At 54.1% G+C, this 19268-nt stretch overlaps 1 protein-coding gene across 3 annotated transcripts in view; it reads right to left on the bottom strand.

Moving 5' to 3' along the window:
* MIDEAS (mitotic deacetylase associated SANT domain protein) overlaps positions 1-19268 on the bottom strand; it is a 64940-nt gene that overhangs the window by 33130 nt on the left and 12542 nt on the right. For 2 of the 3 annotated variants that reach the window (XM_028091500.2, XM_028091779.2), the window contains exon 1: positions 7084-7593. The exons of the other annotated variant lie outside the window; for it this stretch is intronic. The gene's annotated coding sequence lies outside the window, so the exon portion shown is untranslated. Of the gene's footprint in view, positions 1-7083; positions 7594-19268 lie in introns of those variants that run through there. 3 annotated transcript variants of the gene reach the window in all.

Genomic DNA, 19268 nt, shown 5'->3' with positions numbered 1-19268 from the left:
GGAGCAAAAGAGTGGGGACAATATGGCTCCCCAATATCTGCTAGTGACCGAAAAGCACAAAAACTTGCCTCCAGCAGAGGGGGTGTCAGCATGGCTGCCTGGGCCTCCCCGAGGAGCTACAAGGTGGGCAGAGCCGCCTGCCTCACTGGCCCAGCCAGCCAGTCGGAGCCGTGCCCTTTCTCAGGCCCCGGTCAAGATCCAGGGCCTCTGCCAAATGCTCACACATTCCTTGCGTTTCTTCAGTCTCTGAGCAGCTGCTGCAGGGCCTTTTTTCCTGTGTTGATTTATTCTTTATTGTTCCTGAAATACACCCAGAGGCCTTTGGCACCAGGCACCGGCAGATCATCCAGCCCAGGCCCCAAGTACACACCAACCAGGTTCCCTGAGAGCAGGGCCCAGCTTGCTGGAATGATGGACGCCAGGGGTCAGACCCAACAGCCGGGAAGAGAGACCCAAGATCCCACCTACCCCCGGCCTATGGTCCTAGAACTGATCCCAGGGCTGACTACAGAGGCTGGGATGTCTGGGGAGGAGAAGATACTTGGAAAGTTTCAGGGAGACCTAAGCCAAGCCTTTCCATTCCTCCCATGCATGAGCAATCCCCGCCCCCCCCCCACCAGCCAACACACCTACAAGCTGACCCTCAGGTGTCTGTTGCCCTCCGCAGGAGGGCCTTGTGGCTCAGGCTGGGCTTCTGACGGCCCTGTGAAGTGTTTGGAGAGGGAGGCCTCAGAGGGGTCTTCCCCTGCCCTTCCCAGCCCAAAATATCTCCCCTAATCAGCGGGTCTAAAGGTGCCTGAATTCCTACCATCAGCACTTCATTCCAAGGGTCAAAGCATTGTTCCCTTGTGCACGTGAAAATAGCCCAGGGAAGTATGAGCTGCATGGTAAAAAGAGCCAGGGCTTTAGGGTCTGACAAAATGCATCCCAGCTTCTCCAATCGCCAGCCTCTCTGTGGGTCTCTGTTTCCCTAATAGTAAATGGGCACGATATCCTCGCCTCATAGTTACCATGGAATTAGATGAGGTTAGCACATATATGGAGTGCCTGGCACAAAGTAAAAGCTCGATAAATGTGCTTTCCTCTCCCCTCTGCTGGGCAGGAGTAACATCATTATCAGTCTTCCAACACCCCAGGAGGACCTGAATCATCTGATGCTCTCAGTCCCGTCCCGCAGGGGGCTGAGCACAGGGCCGGCCCGCGAGAGCAGGACAAGGAGCTGAGAGGTCCCAGCAATGGTGTCGGGCTCTGCAGGCACGCGGGGCATCTGGCCTGGGGACGCAGGAGGGGCACACCCAGCACAGGCCCCTCCCGGGCTCCACTGTGCCAGCAGAGCCTGCAGGGACATGGTGAGACAAGAGTCCCCGGATGATACCTGGCAGAGCTTCCAGGCCCATCATGGAGCCTCCACCCTCCTGGGTTCACCCAAAGAAAAGCGATAAAAGGGAAAGTACCATCACCTGAGGGAAGCTGGGGAGAGGGGTGGCCAGAGCGGGTATGAGCAGGGACGCCAAGGGCACCCCAGCCTGTAGACGGCCAGTAAGCCTGCCCCAAGGCGACCACAGTGAATGTCCCACAAGTGCAAGTGCCCGCCTGGTTATTTTTGGCACCTCTTCTGCCCAAAGCCAGCAAGGAAAGGCAGCTGCTAGCAACATGGAAGGGAAGGGCTGTTTATGCTCCAGCGTGCAAGCACTGAGGCGGGGACAGAAAGAGCACCATGCAGCGGAGGCCTCGGGCCCTTTCTTCCTCTCCCCACTGTCCCCATAAGGTCCCATCTGCCTGTCACATAGTTGACATAGCATGGGTACTTCTGCTTTCACTCAGATCCAGTCTCCCAACCACGAAACACACACACACACACACACACACACACACACACACGCATGCAGACACACATGCAGGCACGCACACACACACACAAATAAATGAGCAAGGAGCCAGCAGCCAGCCGGGGACTGAGCCACACCCAGGAGCGGCAGATGACTCCTCCGGGCAGCCCTCCCACCTTCCAAACTGGGAGGGACAGGGACCGGGGGCAAGACGCTGGAGCAGCTCCTCTTTCCACCAGCCTCAGGTGAAAGTGGACGCAGAGGGGAACCTCAAGCAACTCACTGTCTCTGCACTTCCCCAACTGAAAACGAAGGAATGGGATTCCATGTCCCACAGTGTCTTCCAGCTCTGGCATGACTCCTGGGAGCTGGGGAGCCCAGGACTGTGACCCGGGGCCAGCCGCGGAGGTCAGACACAGCAAGGTCGGGTGGGGAGGAGGAGCTGAGCAGTAGTCAGGTACATTCCCCAGGAGCTGCCAGAAGGCTGGGGGGGGGGGCCGGTGCGGGGCAGGACCAGGGACAGGAGGAAGAGGAGGTAGGAGAGAAGAAAGGGGGGAGAAAAGGCAGCCTACATGCACTCTCAAGAGTTGCCAGTTATCACTTAAGCTTTTCTGAGCTTTCTGAGCTCGGGGGCCCTCCCCCTCAAGGAACTGACAAATTCTGGCAACAGCAGGCTGAATTGGGCCTCTGTCTGTCCAACTGCTAGAAAAAGCTGGGAATCGAAATCCCTCACCGTCTTCCTTCTCTGGACCCCACTTCCCCAGAGAAGTTGGGCAGCCTCACAGGGAACCCCCTTCTGGCTGCAAGCCTGGTATCCTTCCCCCTCTCCAAGCTCTGGCCTGGTCAAATCTTGCCCTGGCTGCTCCCCTCCCCCCCTTCCTGAGACTCCTGGAGGAAGAAGCACAGCCTGGAAAAAATAACCCACAAGCTCCCCACAAGCGGCTGGGGAGAAAGGCAGAGGGAACAGGGAGCACCTTCCCCAGCCGGCCACAGCACTGGGCTATGTTCCAGGAAGAGCAAAAGCAAGAAGGGCTGCCAGGGAAGCCTCAGGCCCCCAGCCCCTCTCTTCCCCACCAGCTCCCCACTCCCCTGGCAAACCACAGCCAGTAATCGAGTCCCTCAGGGAGACCCGCCACCCCCACCCTAGCAAAAACCTAGCTCTTTTCTGACATGTGGCAACTTTCTTCTTATATAATACCTCGGTGTCTCCCCCACCCCCCTACCCCACTCCACCCCTGCTATTTCGATTGGTGAAAGAGCCCAAGTGCTCTTTAGAGGGACAATTCCCACCCTCAGCTCCACCCAAGCCTCCACTGAGGTCACAGAGGGAGGCTTCAGGTGAAAAAAGACAAGGGGACTTTTTCCGTGGCTGAGAAAGCAGCCTTCCTCCCACCCACGTGAGCAGTTCAGCCTGAGGCCTGGGCGGGTAGATTCCCGAGAGCACAGTCTGATCTCTGGGAAGTTAAGCCCTTAACTCTGGGCTGCAGGGACACAATCCCTCGCAAAAGCAAAGAGGCACCGGAATCTGGGCCCATCTAGGTGGGCGGGGATCACACAGCTCTACCGGGGGCCTAGGGAGTTATAAAAGGAGCTTCATTCACACAGGCCCCAATGCCCTGGAGGAGCACCCTCCTACCATAAGCAGGACACGCTTCATTTCCTCTTCCCTGGGAAGAGGGTGAACAGGTGAACTTGGGAGGGATCAGTGGAATGATAGCCACCATCTGTTGAGTACCTACTATGCACCACTTCGCATGCGTGATCTCGTTTAACCTGCACAGCAACCCTACGAAGTACTATTATCATCCTCATTTTACAGGTGAGGAAACTGAGGCTCAGGAAGTGAAGCAATGCCCAAAGCCACACAGGAAGTAGAGAAGCTGGAGTAGGAACCCCAGGTCGGCCCAGTCCTCGTTCCTGTGCACCTACTGAGCTTCCTTCATAGTCACTGCCCGGGTTACTGTCCACACACCATCCAGGAATGGTGTTCTGAGTGTGGGGGCGGAACTGGGTGTGGCCAAAAGCTGTTCTCACTCCCAAGTGTGTGGCTGTGAGAGCCCCTGTAAGTGTGTGTGTGTTGGGGTAGAGGGAGGGTGATCTAGATTCCAAATAGCAGTTTCTAACACCAAAGTTATGCGGTAATGCCTCTGATTCATAAAATGAGCTCACAGTCTCAGGGTATCCTGAATGTTGTCTCGAATGCAAATGCAGATCCCTTAAGTAAGACCTGGGGATTTCAGGTCCACCTAGCTCCAGCCCTGTGTGCAGTTTATTTAGTTCAGCCGCACAGAGTCACTGCTCCACTGGGCAGGAGCATCCCCTCCATTGGAATGCAACCCCTGGCTGCATTTCCTGCAGCCTATGGTGAGTCAGGGAAGAATGGAGCCCCCCAGGCTGCTTCTATACTGATACACGCGTGCATACACACATGCACACACACACAGAAAGGATGCCAATTTGGCCTGGCCAAAGGAAATGACCAGGTTAGCAGATTCCCAGGCAGGAGGCTTCACACTCTTCCATCCCGAGGTCCCTCTGGGGTCAGAACGATCAGACATACTCTCCAGCTCTCTGGAAGGCCAGCCGTAGTGCAGGGCCAAGAAACTGCATTCGCCGGCACCAGACTCACTCGTGGACTGACCCTCTTGAAACCAATGGTGCGTTATCAATCCCAGCATCGGGACTCACTGGGCCCACCCCACATAAGCCCTCATTTTTCTCATGGAGATCTTTCGTTCATTTTTCAACTAACATATACTAAACACCTACTAGAAGCCAGGCATTGTGAGAACAATACAGAACATACACTAGGGCAGAGGTTATGGTCATCCCGAAATAGACTTTCAGCGTTTCACATACAGAAACTTCACTGCAACTGTGCAAAGGAGTTCAGGGACTCTCTGAGTCTATGTTTTGAGCACCACAGTAGATATGTACACAAATGACTACATGAGGCGGAAACGAGTGTTCAGAAGAAGGCTGAGGCATCTCCAAAGAAGTGTCATTTGAGACAGGCCTAAAAGGATCAGCAGGAATCTCCCAGCTACTTGTGGTCATCCCACTCCTCCGTGAGCAAGGTTTCCTCCTGAGGGACCCAAGCTGCAGGAGAGGGGCCATCAAGGCCAGATTCCCAGACTGGCCCATTCCCCTTCCAAGATACTATGCCCCAGGTGCCCCCCCCCCCACATCCTTCTCCCACTCCCCTCTTCTCCCGGCCCCACAGGGCAGCCCTTCCCTGGGTTCTGCAGGCACGGGCAGCCCTTAACTGAATCTGTAACTGCGTATGCCTTTTTTTTCCCTCATTCCAGGGCACCCTTTCCTAAAGTGAGGTGAGAGTTCTGCCTGGCACTTGGAAAAGCCACAGCAGGCAGTGGGCAGACTGTCCCAGAGCAAGCTGTATGGTGGGGGGGACACCCTCTAGGTTCTTCACCCCCTTGTCCCCTAGGAGCTACTCAGATCACAGTAACCAGCCAGAAGCCAATCCAATTAGAATGGAGACTGGGCCATGCACTGCGATGGTTTATCACAGTAATTGAATGTTTACACCCTTATTATTCACCGTCCAGAGCAGTAGGAAAGAGAGAGGACCAGGAACTTCGCAACCTGGAAAGGTTTCTCTTTGCCCCCTCGGTCCTGAAGCCATCTAACTGCCGTTGGAAAGGGTGCATGTCTCTGATTCTGTGCCACACCATCCCTGGGAGGTTCTGGAGCAGGATGGGTGGTTTTCTCTCCTCAGGCTGGGCCCCACAGGGGAGGAGAGGCTTCTCCTCAGAGCTGCAGTTCCTCCACCTTCACCAGGCCTCCCGTTGAGCTTCAATCCTGAAGCTGCAGGGACAAGGAGAAGCCAGCCCTCCAGGCTGCCATCAGGCCAGGCTCCCCCTGCTGGAGCAAGCCAGACCTCCCCTCCCCCCAGCCCCAACTGCCAACAGGGATCCCCTGCACACACGTGCCACGGAGGCCTCCATAGTCAGCCACGGCGAGCCAGCTCTCCTCCCATCCCACCGGCCCCAGAGCCAGGCTCCACAGGCTGGCACACTGATCCGATGTGGGCTGGTGGAAGCAGGAAGTAGCCACCAAAGTTGTGACCAACAAAGTTTTAAATGGGGCGAGTAACTTCCCCTTTCATCCTTCCAACAGCTTGCTCTGGAGGCTGGGCTGGAGTACCCAGTGGCCTCCACTTTGGCAGGCGGCAGGTACTTCCTCCAGGTCTGCCTTCCTCGGGGCTGAGGCTTGAAAATCCCAGGGCGGCACCAGGCCCTTAGCCAGAGGCTTGGGTGGGGGCCCCCAAGAGGGGGCAACCCGGTGCACACGCTCCTGGAAGCCTGAGTTGGGAGGGTATGACTACCTCCACCAAGCCGGCCATGTGCAGGGTCCAGACAAAACCCGGGCCCCCGAGTTCCGGGCGGGCAACCACAAACACAGCACGAGGTGAGGCGCGCGGAGAGCTGGGCAGGCCGCAAAGGCGCGGGCGTGCGGGGGCGGCGGGCGAGAAGGATGACAGGTCTGAGGTGCGCCAGCAGCGCCGGGGTGCGCGGGATGAGGCCGGCCCGCCCGCCCTAAGCGCTCCACCTTAGGCCTCTGCTGCACTTGCCCCAGCTCCCCGCCGCCCCTGCACCTCTGTCCCCCCAAACTCCCGGCGCGGGCACAGTTTCCGTGTCCACTCTGCCGTGCACACTGGCAGGACCTGGGCAAGGGGCTCCTGCGCCAAGTTCCCGCAGCTCGCGCGAGCCCCTCCCGACGCCTTCGGGGCCTGGGCTCGGTCACGCAAGCCGGTCCCCCCAGACACCACGTTTCTCTCCCGCGGAGGATCAGCCGTATTCCCGAGTCGACGCCGCCGCCGCCGCCGCCGCCGCCAGCGCGGCGGGCCAGGCGGTTCGGGAGGGTTTTCCTGCCGGGACCGCGCCCGGGTGGGCGGGGGCCGCGCGCGAGCTGCGTAGCTGCACAAACACCGCGCGGGCTGGCGCGGCACACGCAGCTGCGGGCCGGCGGTGCGGGCCGCGGAGGCGCGGGCTGCGGAGCGGCGAACGCACGTACACACGCACACCCCGCCCCGACCGCCCAGGCCGCAGAAGTTGACGCGCCGCGCCCCCCGCAGCCCCGCGCCCCCGCTCCCGGCCGCGCCTGCAGAGCTGCAGCCCGCGCGCCCCGCCGCCACCGCCTGCGCGCAGCCCGGGGTCCCTGGGCCGCCGCCGCCAGGGCGGGCTGCGCCTCGCCGCGTGCAGGCCTCGGCCGCCGGCCGGGCAACCCCACTTACCCCGCTCCTGCCCGAGCTCCAACATCGGCTGTCCCCCCTTCCGCTGCGGGCCGCCGCCTTCGGTCGCCTCCCAGGCTCCGGCCGCCTGCACGCACTCCCGGATTTTAAAAACAAACAGGCGCCTCCGCCTCCCCGCGGCGCTCGCAGGGCTTCCGCCAGCCCGCGCCTCCCAAGGCTGGGAAGTTTGCTGGCGGGGCCCGGGCGGGACGCGCGGGCTGTCACCCCTCGCTTGCGGCGCAGGAGCCTCCGCGCACCCCGCGCCCGCGGTGTCTGCCTCGCGATCGCTCTCCCTCCCTCCGTGTCACCCCCAGTCCTGCGATGCAGTGTCAGGATTGCACTGCTCTGACTCATCGGTTGAGCTCACAGCTTGAAAAAAAGAGAGAGAGGGCGAGAGGCAACAGCGAAGGAGGAGGACTCTCTGGCGTGCTACAAAGGATTGCACAACTCCGGGCTGGGAGCGCGGAGCGCCCAGCGGCCGCCGGCGCGCGCGGCACGGCGGCGAGCAGGAACCAGCTCCACCACTTCATCAGCACAACTGTCTCGGGTCGGCCTCACAGCCGGCAGGCCTGGCGCCGCCCACTTCCTGCGACCAAATAAGGCCGGAGAAGGCGTCCTTAAACCTTGGGCGGCTGTCCGGGCTGGGGATTTCCAGCAGACCTCGCCTCCACTCTCTAGTGGGTCGCCCTCCTCCCTCAGCCCAGGCCCGCGCCCCCGATGGCTTTGCTGGAACCAACAGGCCACGCGGCTCGTTCCTTTCACACCAAGGTCAGAAGGAGACGGTGACGAAATGCTTGGAAACCCATCGGGCCTGCCAGGAAAGTGTGTATGTGATGTTGGGGAGGACACAAGTCGCTTTCTTCCACAAAGAGAACTCTGGTTTTGGATACGGTAAATCATGCACAGTCCTCTCTAAGGCACTTTATTAAAGTTTCTCCAAGTTTCACTTTTGGCTCACCAGCATCCTGGTGGTGTAAAGGTTATTGAGAAACGTCCCAGCCCCTATAAAGGACCCAGTTACTGAGGTGATGAAAAGCTCCTGGGTTTCATTATAGCAACTGAAGGCAGTTGGGGCAGCTTTTCACTGCATGCCCACATTTCCCCCCCCTCCCTCCTAGCTGCCCCCCCATCCCATGCCGTCTTGCCTGGCTGGTGGGAAGATGAGAAACATTTCTGCTGCTCAGGAGGTTCTTCTTGGCCCCCACATTCAGTGAAGCTTCAGGGCCAGGAGAAAGTCCAGGGGAGGTTCTTTCCATTTGTTTTTGTTTTTTTCCCCCAAAGAGATGGGTCAGAAGGTTTGCCTTTGAAGGAAAAAACACCGGGTCCTGGCAGCTGCTTTCCCCCGTGGCCAGTCCTGAGGAGCAAGTGCATCTCTTGCTTTCTCAGGGAGAAGGGGAGAGGCAGTGGAATGGGATTCTCCCAGACCATCTGAGCCTGCAGGGCAAGGGCCTTTGCCCCTGGGGAGCAGATGACAGAGACCCACCCTTGCTCCTGAGGAGCACCACTGTCCGGTGCTGTCCCACCCCTTTGCTGGCTGGAGCACCTGTGTGCACCCAGAGCTCACACCTCACCCAGGAGGAAGAGGGCTTACTGTACCAGGGTAGAACAGATATGGCAAAAGGACAACCTAAAGCAGTCTCATCTTCCAAACAGAGATAAGTATGCCAGGGGACTGCACCAGATGACCTCTTAAAATCCCTTCCAGTTTAAAATCCAGGATTCCGTGATTGTAAAAAGTGAATGGAGGAGCCAGGGAAACCACCTCCAACAAAGAAAAGCCCAGGCTCTAGGATTTAGCATCTGCAATGACGGTATTGTTCCTGACAATACTCAAAGTGCGTCCCCCCACACAGCCTACTCAACAACCCTACGTGTGTGAGAGTTTTATCCCCCTCGTTTTATGGACGAGCACACGGAGGTTCGGATAGGTTAAGTGACTCGCGCAAGATCACAGGGCAAGCCAAACATTTGTCACTTCTCTGTTCCTCTTCCCAGCTCCCCCAAGAGGAAGGCAGTGAGCAGTTGAGGGACCGGGGTGCTCAGGCATGCAGGCCCGGCCCCGAAGTAGAGGCTGGACTCTCAGGACTCCCAGGCAGGGGTTTGGTGTAAAGGCTTTTTGGTTTTTTTTCCATTTGTCTGATTTCTTCATTCCCGCTGACACCTCATCCAAGTGAGGGAAGCAAAAGCAAAGCTACCTCGTGTCCAGTGCCCACGGCTGCCAGGTCTGCAGGCCTCTGGCCATCCTGCCCTCCTCTCCCCCCCTGCCCCAGGGCCTAACCCCGAAATCTGGCCTCAAGCCAGCCCAGAGCAAGCCCAGGGATGTTCCCAACCAACCAGAAAACCCAGCTGGGAAGCACATTCCTAGAAGAGCCTGCCACCATGAAGCCAGGGCCCAACCTCCAGGGAACGAGTGGGAGCCACTCCAAAGGGCACTCCTCACTCAGCCTCGTCCCGCCAGCACCTCCTCCCTGTCCCACGCCGGGCTGCCGGGCTGCTGGGCCTCGGGCCCAGGAAGCAGCAGGAGGAGTAGGGGGGAAGGTGGCAGGGGTGCATGAGAAACAGGAGTCAGGGAGGACCTCCCTGGACCCGGAGGAGTCCTGCTCATCTGGGAACAGCACATCCCTTCACCCCAACTCAGCTTCCAGACTCAGGCCATTTCAGAAAGAGGAGAGGAAGGAAAGGGGCACGTGTCCGTGCAGGGGAGGAGGGCTCAAGATGGTGTCCGACGCCCCCCCCCCACCCCCCTGCAGGAGAAGTCCGCCTCCCACAGGCAGGCCGATGAGGATGTGCACACACAGCTGCAGCTCTTCCGAGAAAGCCCTGGAGGTCAGTTTTGCTGCAGATATGACAGTGCAGAATCACTGACATGTGAAGTGAAAGTTTTGGTTTTAGAAGCTCTAGTCTCTGGGGCAGCCAAGAAGGGTGCCCTTTGGAGAAGAAAATAAGGTGTTCTAGGGACCTTCCCCATACAGCGGGCTTCTCTCGACCTTTACAAGCTGCAGGGAAGAGAGGAGCACAGAGCTCCAGGTCCCAGGGAGTGTGCCTGCTGAGAAACACTCCAGGAGGCAAAGCACCCAACACAGGCTTACAAACTCTGGGTCCCGATGAGGGCAGAAAATGGCCTTACAGAGGCTTCCTGGGGCTGCACCAGCTCTCTGGACTTGGCTCCGAGTGGCCATCAGCAGTGTCCACTTCTGGGACAACCCGAGACCAGTAAAAAGCTTCCCCAAGGGTGAATTCTGTGGTATTGAATTATATTCCAAAAAAGGTGTTACTAAGAGGGAACAAAAAGCTTCCAAGGAAGCCAGGTCGTCCCTACCCACACACCCACCTCCACGAACTTTCTGCTGCCATCAGTCACTATTTCAACAGGGGTTTTCTTCCCCCCAAACCCCAGCCTGCATTCCTACCCTTTTTCCATTGTCCCTTCTCTGTCAGGATCTTTCCATGGAGGCCAGCACAAATGGTGTGTTTCAGCGAATAAGCAACCTTTACTGGAGTCTGGGGAACTGAGGAACAAATACAGTTGGGGAAATCACAAATCGACAGTGCTGGGTTCCTTGTGTCCCTGCTGTCGTTTCCCTTTGCAGAATAAAGGTGCCGCCTCTAAGACCTCATTACCTGCAGTTTCAACAGAAGAAAGACAGGCTGTGGGAAAAACAGTGAACCAGGACGGAGTCTTGCCAAACTACAGCTAACACCCTGCGTGATCTTAGGAAAGTTGACACCTCTGAGCCTCACTTTTTTGGGCCCAAAACAGATGTACTGAATTTGTTACACAGACAACGAGAGAACACGCACCTTCTATGGGCTTGGGAGAATTCCAAGGGCAAAAAACTGCTTTATGACCGTATCATGTTATGTACACTTAAGGGGTTACAACCGTTCTTATTTCTACTGTTTTAGCCTATATCCCCTTCTCCGAAAACTAGCTTCTTTCTTTCAAGAACCTAGTCCAGGCAAGATCTTTTTCCCCTCTGAAAACCCCTGGGTCCATCCCCATATGCCTCAGGGTGACCCTCTGCTGGGCTCAGCCCAGACTCTTTCCAACCCTGACCCAGAGTTCCATCCGGGTGTCCCTCCAAGGCTCGCCTCCCAGTCTCTTCGTGTCCTTTCCGCCGTTCTTCTTCCCCAGTGCCACCCACCAGCCTGAGGAGGGGCGCTCTTTGGATGGCCATTGCCTTCTCCTCACCCCTTTTTGTCATGTCCCTTCTGAGGGGGCAGGGAGCTCAAAACCACCCGAGCCAGTAAGTTAAGCCACCGTGTGCCACGAAGTCCCTGCACCGTCTTCTCTTTTATCCTTGAAAACCCAGGAGACCCTCCTCCTCCTTTCACATTTCCGTCACCTGTTCTGGGGCAGGGCCGCGCCTGCCACACCAGCCCGCAGCTGGCTGCATCCTTTGGCCCTCCCACCTACCCTCGCCTCCACCTCCCTCTCTTGCAGGCCCGAGCTAGGTTCTTAGTGCCTTTGTCAAGCCTAAGAGGCAGCTTCTGCAGATGTCCCCAGTTGCTGCTGTCACTCGGGGCGCGACGTCTGGCTGGGTGTAGTGGGAAGGACACAACAGGTGTGGCTGCCAGGGAGGGCGGGCCAGAAGCACCCTTTCTTCACAGAGCCAAGGCCTCCTTTCAGCACGGTTCCATGCCCCCTGCGGAACCAGCCCCAGACAGACTCCGTCACTGCCTATTGGCGGGAGCTCAGCTTCCCTACCTTGTGGCCGTGGGCCAGGAGGAACAGGACCCACAAGATCGAGTGTGTGCAATGGGGCATGCTTTAAAAACATTATTTTTAAATGAAAACAAATACTGATAGGTCATGGACTAGAATCCCAAGTTCGTGTTCATGGGAGTGTACAGTTTAAGAGTAAAAGCTGAGACCTAAATCCAAATCTTGGCTCATGCTAGCCTGATGACCTTGAGCAAGTTCCTTAACCACTTAGTTTTCTCATCTGCAAAATGGAGACAAGAGCTTCACAGTATGTGGCACACACGAAGTCTTTTCCAAGTGTTGGCTATCGTTTTTTCTCATCTCCGGATTGATCCCCTTGCTTCTGGCCTGGCACACTCACCATCCTCACTGCCATTAGAGTGATCACATCCCTTTTGAGCCCACTGGCCAAACTGTTAGGTGTGGACACTTCAGGCATTACGGGCTCTGTCCTGCTTCCCAGCCCGAGGGTCACACAGCCAAACAAGCTGAAGTTCCTCAACATGCCTGCTTGCTCACACATGCCCCTCCTCCCCCCACCTTCATCCACAGGTAAACCCACCCCCCTAGTCTCCCATCAGACTTGAGCTCAATGGCAACTCTTCCGGGAAGCCTTCCTTGACCACTCCCAGCAGAGGAAGGCCACTGGAGTATATACAGCTGGAGCCCTCCTGGATCTCCTTTATCAGACTGGTGCACAATCCCCCAGCTACTGTGTTAGTTACAAAGGGCTCATAGCTGCCCCCTTTTCAAAGGGAGCCTTTGCTGGCAGAGAGCTCTAGAGTCAGTGATTGATTAGGGGGTGGGGCAAGGGGATGGGTCAAAAAATTCAACCCCCCCATCTCAGGGTGGAACCAATTCTGTGATGGTGCAAGTCATACTTGTGGGATCCCTGTGGGGTCTGGCTGAAGCTACCTAGCTCCAGCGGCAGCACATCCTTCTTTTGCTTTTGCATAATGTCCTCCCCACTCTAGCCTGCTTCTTTCATCCCCTTCCCCGAAAGCACTTCCTAAGTCAATCCCAGGCACCCCTCACTGCCTCTGTCCCTGCTCCTAAGGAACTCCCGTGGCACCCCCTTGTTCATCTTTCCTCCATCCTAATATATTGTTCTGCTTATTGAGCCATCTCCTTACTAGGATCAGAGCACAGTCTAGATCTTAGTCGCCTTGTATGTATCCTTGGCGCCTACACATGGTGGGTACTCAGTAAATTCTTGTTGATAAATGCACAAAAAAAAGAATACATGTGAACATTTGAGGTAAGCAATAAAATGTAACATTATTATTATTATTATCACTGCTTTCATTACTATTTCTTCCATCCCAAATGCACGATTAACCTCTCCAAAATCAGGATGCATCTTACAATCAACAGAGCATGTCATGGTTTGGGGTTTGTTTGTTTTTTAATTTTTTTTCAGAGTGCATGTCATGGTTTGATCAGCAGCTTTTTGTCTTTCTTAGTTGTGCAAAAAATAACGGTGCATCTGATAGTTACTGGCATCTTAGGGTCAATACTCCTACTGCTACCACCACCACCACTATTTACTACCAGCACCACTACTACCGAGACTCAATCTCCTGGGTTCTGGAGCCCACAGGACGAAGTCCACAGAGCTGAGAGTCTCCACTGCCTGGGCTCAGTAGCTGTGCGGCAATCAAGCTTTCATAAAGTGATTTGCAATTTCCCAGGGATCAGAAGGACCCCTGTTCCAGATGCTTCCTGAAACTCCCATGGAAGCAGGCCAATGTGATGTGGAACAAGCTCTGGACTGGGAGTCAGGAGAGCAAAGTTCTAAGCCTGGTTCTTCCTCTAGTTTTCTGGATGGTCCCACGCAGCACCTAGCAACACATTTATTAAAGGTCTACTAAATGCTTGATGTGATGTGAGCCCAATGGGTCCATCCAGCACCCTGAGAGGAAGCCATGATTCCCATTATACAGATAAGGAAACTGAGGTTCAAAAAGGTTAAACACCTCTTCCAAGGTCACACAGATGGAATTCAATCACTGGCCTCTCCAAGTCCTTCTCTCTGATATATGAGGATACCTTCCGGGGCTTGTGTTTTTCCAGTAAGGAAGCCGAATAATTAGGAGTCACAGACTGGAGGCTCACAATCCATTCTCACCCCCAGATATATTTTATTTGACCCATATAATGTGTTTGATTTGAAGTGAATTAAATTTACTATCAACATTTTTTTTTAAATCAGGAGATTTGAACTAAAAATCAGGATTTCTGGGGGCGCCTGGGTGGTGCAGTTGGTTAAGTGTCCAACTCTTGGTTTCAGCACAGGTCATGATCTTGGGGTTGTGAGATCAAACCCTGTGTCAGGCTCCATGCTCACGACTCTCTCTCCCTCTGCCTCTCCCCCTGCTCTCTCTCCTTCTCTCAAATAAATAAACCTTTTTAAAAATAAAAAATAAAAAAATAAAAATCAGGATTTCTGGTTTGTCATGAAAAAAAATTGGAACACTGGCCACACTGAGCCCTCCTTCTTGGAGGTGGGGCAGAGTAGCTACACGAGGGGGGTGGCATTATGAGAGACCGGCAGTAGAAAGGAGCAGCACTGCAGTGGGACTCCCACACCCCAACTTTCCACTGCTTCCTTGGCCACTTACTATCTTTCCTGTGCTGTTCTCCTATACCCAGCCAGCCTCTCTTACTGAGAATGCCCTTGTTCCCTATGGGCCTTGGAGTGGGTGACCCTTAGACCAGATGAACTCCAATGCCCTCTCCAGCCCTAACATCCTGCGTGGCTCCCCCCAGAACCACCCCAGCAGCCCCTCACAAGAAGGTCACTTTAGGAACCTATTTTGAAACCACTCAGGCAAGCCCCGGCCCCACACCTACCCCCCCTTTGACTTCCATCACTGGGCCTCCAGTGTCTGTCTGTTCCTCTCCCTCCCTTCCCCTCCCTCTGCACCCAGAGCACCAGTGTCAGCCAGTGAGGGGGTGAGCCAGGCAGGTGCGGGTGTCGGGTTAGCCCAGGCCATGGGGGGGGGGGCCCACCCAGGAGGGAGCAAGGGAGCGAGGAAAGCAGGACATTGTGTCTCTCGATAGGAGAGTGGTTTAAGGAGACAGATGGAAGTGGGGAGGTTCTACAGACACAAAGATGAACAGAGTTTGACACAAGAGGAAACACAAACAGTAAATCATCGGGAGGAAGAATGTACAGTCTCACCAGCAATTTAAGATACGCAAATTAGAACGTCATTAAGGACCCATTATGGCCTGGACTCCACGTGTAAATAAGTAAATAAACAAGAAAGCTGCTGACTGCAGGGCCATCAGGAGACAGCCGTACAGATGTTGCTGTACCACTGGAACCTGTCCAAACCTTTCCAGAATGTGACTTGGCACTGTGTTGCAAGAGTTGAAGACCTTGATCAGGTAATTATGACTGGGAGACCAGATTCCATGAAAATAATCTAAAATACCACCACAAAGGAGTTTTTACAAACGAGGCTCATAGCACCTATTTGCAGACCCTCCAAAACTGAAATCCACTCCGGCTATGGTATGGTATGGTAATAGAACGAAACCTGAAAGGGATCGGCACATGGAAACAATCTGACGAAACCATTTGATCAGGCTATGTGACAAAATCAGCACAAAGAAATAGTAAAGGTGGACTTACAAACTAGGTTAAAACATCCACGGGAACATTAGCCGCAGTCAGAAGAGAACCCTGAACAGCACAAATTGCAAAGGTGTAATGTTTACTCTAAATAGATGGAGATGGTTTAAATAACAATGACGACGATGATAATAATGTCAGGGCCATTGAATAGGATTTCCTCACCATAAAGATACCCAGCCCAGCTCCCGGGAAGCAGGTGAGCCCAGGCTCCTGGCCTGAGGAGGGAGGAAGAACGGATGCAAGCTGGGAGAGACAGGGCTATGACTGTGGGCAGGATGGCCCCAGAGCTTCCCTTAGCAGGAGGGCTCGAAAAGATACCTCCCGCTAAAGAAACAAAGTTACACAAATAAACCCACACCATTTAACCTCTAACGTCCTGGGTGCTAGATCTCGCTGCTGCATTTTCGCTCTCAATTTCACTAATACCTTATTTCAACAACTTCAGAGGTGACACCAGGGCTCTCTGTGGGCTAGCCTAGGAACTCAACCACCATTTATAGCATTGTTTCTATGGAAATGTGTTTCAAGCTTCAAGAAATCTAGCTGCTGACAGCCCTGGGGCATGCACGTGGTCTCTAAATTAGGGAACTGAGACGAGCAGTTATTGCTGGGTCCTGGGCTCAGGAAGACAGCTTCTTACTTAGACTGTGTCGCACACCACCAGCAATGATCCCATGAGAGCAGGCTGGAGGCCGCTGTATGGGGTGGGGATGGGACCTTGGCATCTAGGAATATTCCAGGGAAGCACATGGATATTCTCCCCCACCCCCGCCTGGCCTTCAAACACATCACGGAAGATATGAAACTGGCCTCTGTACCCCTCAGGAGCATTCAGGTGAGCCCTGAGCCCACAAGCTTTCCAACTTCTCCCTGACCCTGGCCAACCTCTAGCCACAAGGGCCCATTTCAGTCTGATCTCAGAACAAAGAAACTCCAGACCTTTGACAGTTCTGGAATTTGGCTTCCACAGATAGGTGCTCGAGATAACCAGGGCCCCAGCAGGGCCCCGACATCTCTCCACACGCGCACTGCTGCCGTGGCCTCTGTTTTAGCAGGCTCCGACCTGCCTACACAAGGTCTGCCCAGGGCTCTCCAGCTCCCACCCACCTCAGGACTCCAAACAACACCGAGGAATCTCCGTTGCCTGCCCTGAATCACACTGGCCACAGGGAAAGGACAATCAAGGGCCCACCACACAGACACTCCACATGTCAAGAAAGTGCCCCATTAAGAAGAAAAGGCTACACACACGTGAGGAGGCAGAACCAGAGTGGGGTGGACAGTGAGAAGGCTATTCACTAGGCGTCCCAAGGTTATGAGATGCCAGAGATATGAGAAGGTGGTCAGAAGAGGGTCAGCTGCTCAGCCACAAAGCGACACCTACAGTTGCAAGTCCCAGCAGAGCTCATGGCAAGATGGGGGTTCAGAAAGCCCTGACTGCTAAGCAGGCAGAGGTAGACTGGATACATGTGGGGGGCTTTCCGAGGCTTGCAATAAAGGGCAACTCAAAGTTTCAATCCTATAACAAATATATACAATCTGCAAACACCCAAGACACTAACTCACTAGGGCCCTACCTGGGTTAGGCAGGGCCGCAAGAGGTCAGTGTGCAAAGCATACCTCGCCGCTGCCTATCGGAACTGCAGAAGAGAGAATAAGTTGCCTCCCCCTGTGGCTGAGGCCCCCAGGACCAGGCAGGCAGCCTGGAGGTGAGCGGGTGGCTCAGAGCTGAGCTTCAGGGCCACACGTACTCAAGGGGCTGGTTCCCTGGAAAACCAGGTGTGAGCAATCATCTGGGGCTCTGAGGCCACTTGGAGGTCACCTGCACCAGGCAGTCCACGCTGGGAGCCCCGAAGTTATACAATTAGCCAGCCTGTGAGGTCAGGCCTTCCATCACTAAAAGACTCAGTTAGCCAATCTGAATTCTCCAGCCCCTGCAGTGCAGGTGGCTGATAAGACACAGAAGTTCTGTCTTCCGGGTGGTAACAGATGGGAGGCCTGGAGGTCCCTCCCCCTGGCCTTCCCACCCAGAGCCAAAGTCTTTGATACATTAAGATCTTTTTTTTAAAAAAAGTATATAAAGTATATATATTTTTTAAAGCAATTTCAAACACACAAAATACTCTATTCATAGCCACTTCACCTCATTTACCTTGTGCCAATTTATACTATGGCCAGTGTAATTAGTTTTTATGCACTCAAGTGTATCTGCAATTTTGCCTGCTAAAACAAAAACCACTTTTTCACCAAAATTCATCAACATTTTCCTATGAATTAGTATCACCTTCATATTAATTTCACAATGGCACAATATTCCACTGGATCTAGGTATCACGAACTCATGAGTTACATAGCCACGTGGAACATTTAGGCTGTTTACAGTTTGTTGCTATTTTAAACAATGTTGCTATAAATATCTTTATGCATATAGCTTTTTTCCTCTTTAGAATTATTTCCTTAGAATAAATTCCCAAGAGGGGCACCTGGCTGGCTCAGTTGGTTAAGCAGCTCAGGTCATGATCCTGGAGTCCCAGTCAGGCTCCCTGCTCAGCAAGGAGTCTGCTTCTCCCTCTCCCTCTGCTCTTCCCCCAACTCGTGTGTGCGCTCTCTCTCACTCTCTCTCTCTCAAAGAAGTAAATAAATAAGTAATCTTAAAAAAAAAGAAGAAATTCCCAAGAGTAATACTTACAGGTAAAAGGAAATTAACATTTTTTAAATAGCTTCGAGTTCTACATTTTTTAAGTAAGTTCCATGCCCAGCATGGAGCCCAACATGGGGCCTGAGCTCATAATCTGAGATCGAGACCTAAGATGAGATCAAGAGTCGGGCGCTTAACCAACTGAGCCACCCAGGTGCCCCTCAAATTCTACATTTTAAAAATATATTGTTCAGGAGTGCCAGGGTCGTGAGATTGAGCCCCACTGTCAGCTCCTCACTGAGCTTGGAGCCCACTTGGGATTCTCTCTCTCTCCCTCTCCCCTTCCCCCATCCCCCATTTGCACAGGCATGCTCTTTCTCTCTCTCTCTCTCTCAAAGAAAAGAAAAAAATTATATATATATGTATATATATATATACACACACACACATATATATATATAACTCTGTGTCAGTTACCTGGATTGCCTATTTTCCAAGGTAGTTTTCTTGACAATACTTCCCAATCCTACCAATCAAAGTCTACTTGTTGTTTTTTTTTTTCAAGGTCTACTCTTAAAATCTACTTTCCACAAGTCCCCATTGGGTCAGGCCTCTGGAGCACACATCTTATGACTGCATGGATGTTGGAGATAACTCAGCTGATTTACTGTGGAGTCATTGAAGGAGGACAGAGAGATATGGGTAGGGAGGCAGAGACCTGGGATGGAGAGGAGGGAGCAGTAGGCCCCATGGAGGCAGAAACAAAGGCAAATCCCACAGGCTGTCCCTTCCAAAACAAGCCAGTACCTCCCTAGACATCAAACCTACCCTACCACCCAAGCTTCCGCTTAAGCTGATCTTCAAGGAGCCAAGAACAAAAACACACTTGAATGCGCTCCTAAAGACCTTAGAAATACTATGGGTTTCTAAGTTCTGGAAACATACTCGGTAAACAATATAAGCCATGCACTCATCACTAGTGAAGCAGGCCCATGCATGTGTGGGCTCAGCCCTAAGTGTGGTTCAACTTTAAGAAAAAAAGTCCACCCCATCAGCCATGGCAGGAAGATGCTTCTCATCAGTACTCTCTAAGTGGCATGCAGACCCCAGACAGCTGTTCCGTCCCAGGAATGCCCTTGAGAGCAATCAGGTTTCACTGTGATGCACCGTCAAGACACCACCTGCCAGACTCTGTTCATAGG

The sequence above is a fragment of the Eumetopias jubatus genome, unplaced genomic scaffold (assembly GCF_037043125.1).
Source record: "Eumetopias jubatus isolate StellerSeaLion01/CBP00866 unplaced genomic scaffold, mEumJub1_p1.0 scaffold_7, whole genome shotgun sequence".
Classification (NCBI taxonomy): Eukaryota; Metazoa; Chordata; class Mammalia; order Carnivora; family Otariidae; genus Eumetopias; species Eumetopias jubatus.
Note: the sequence above shows the minus strand (reverse complement) of the source record. Positions and strands in the feature narration are given on the sequence as shown.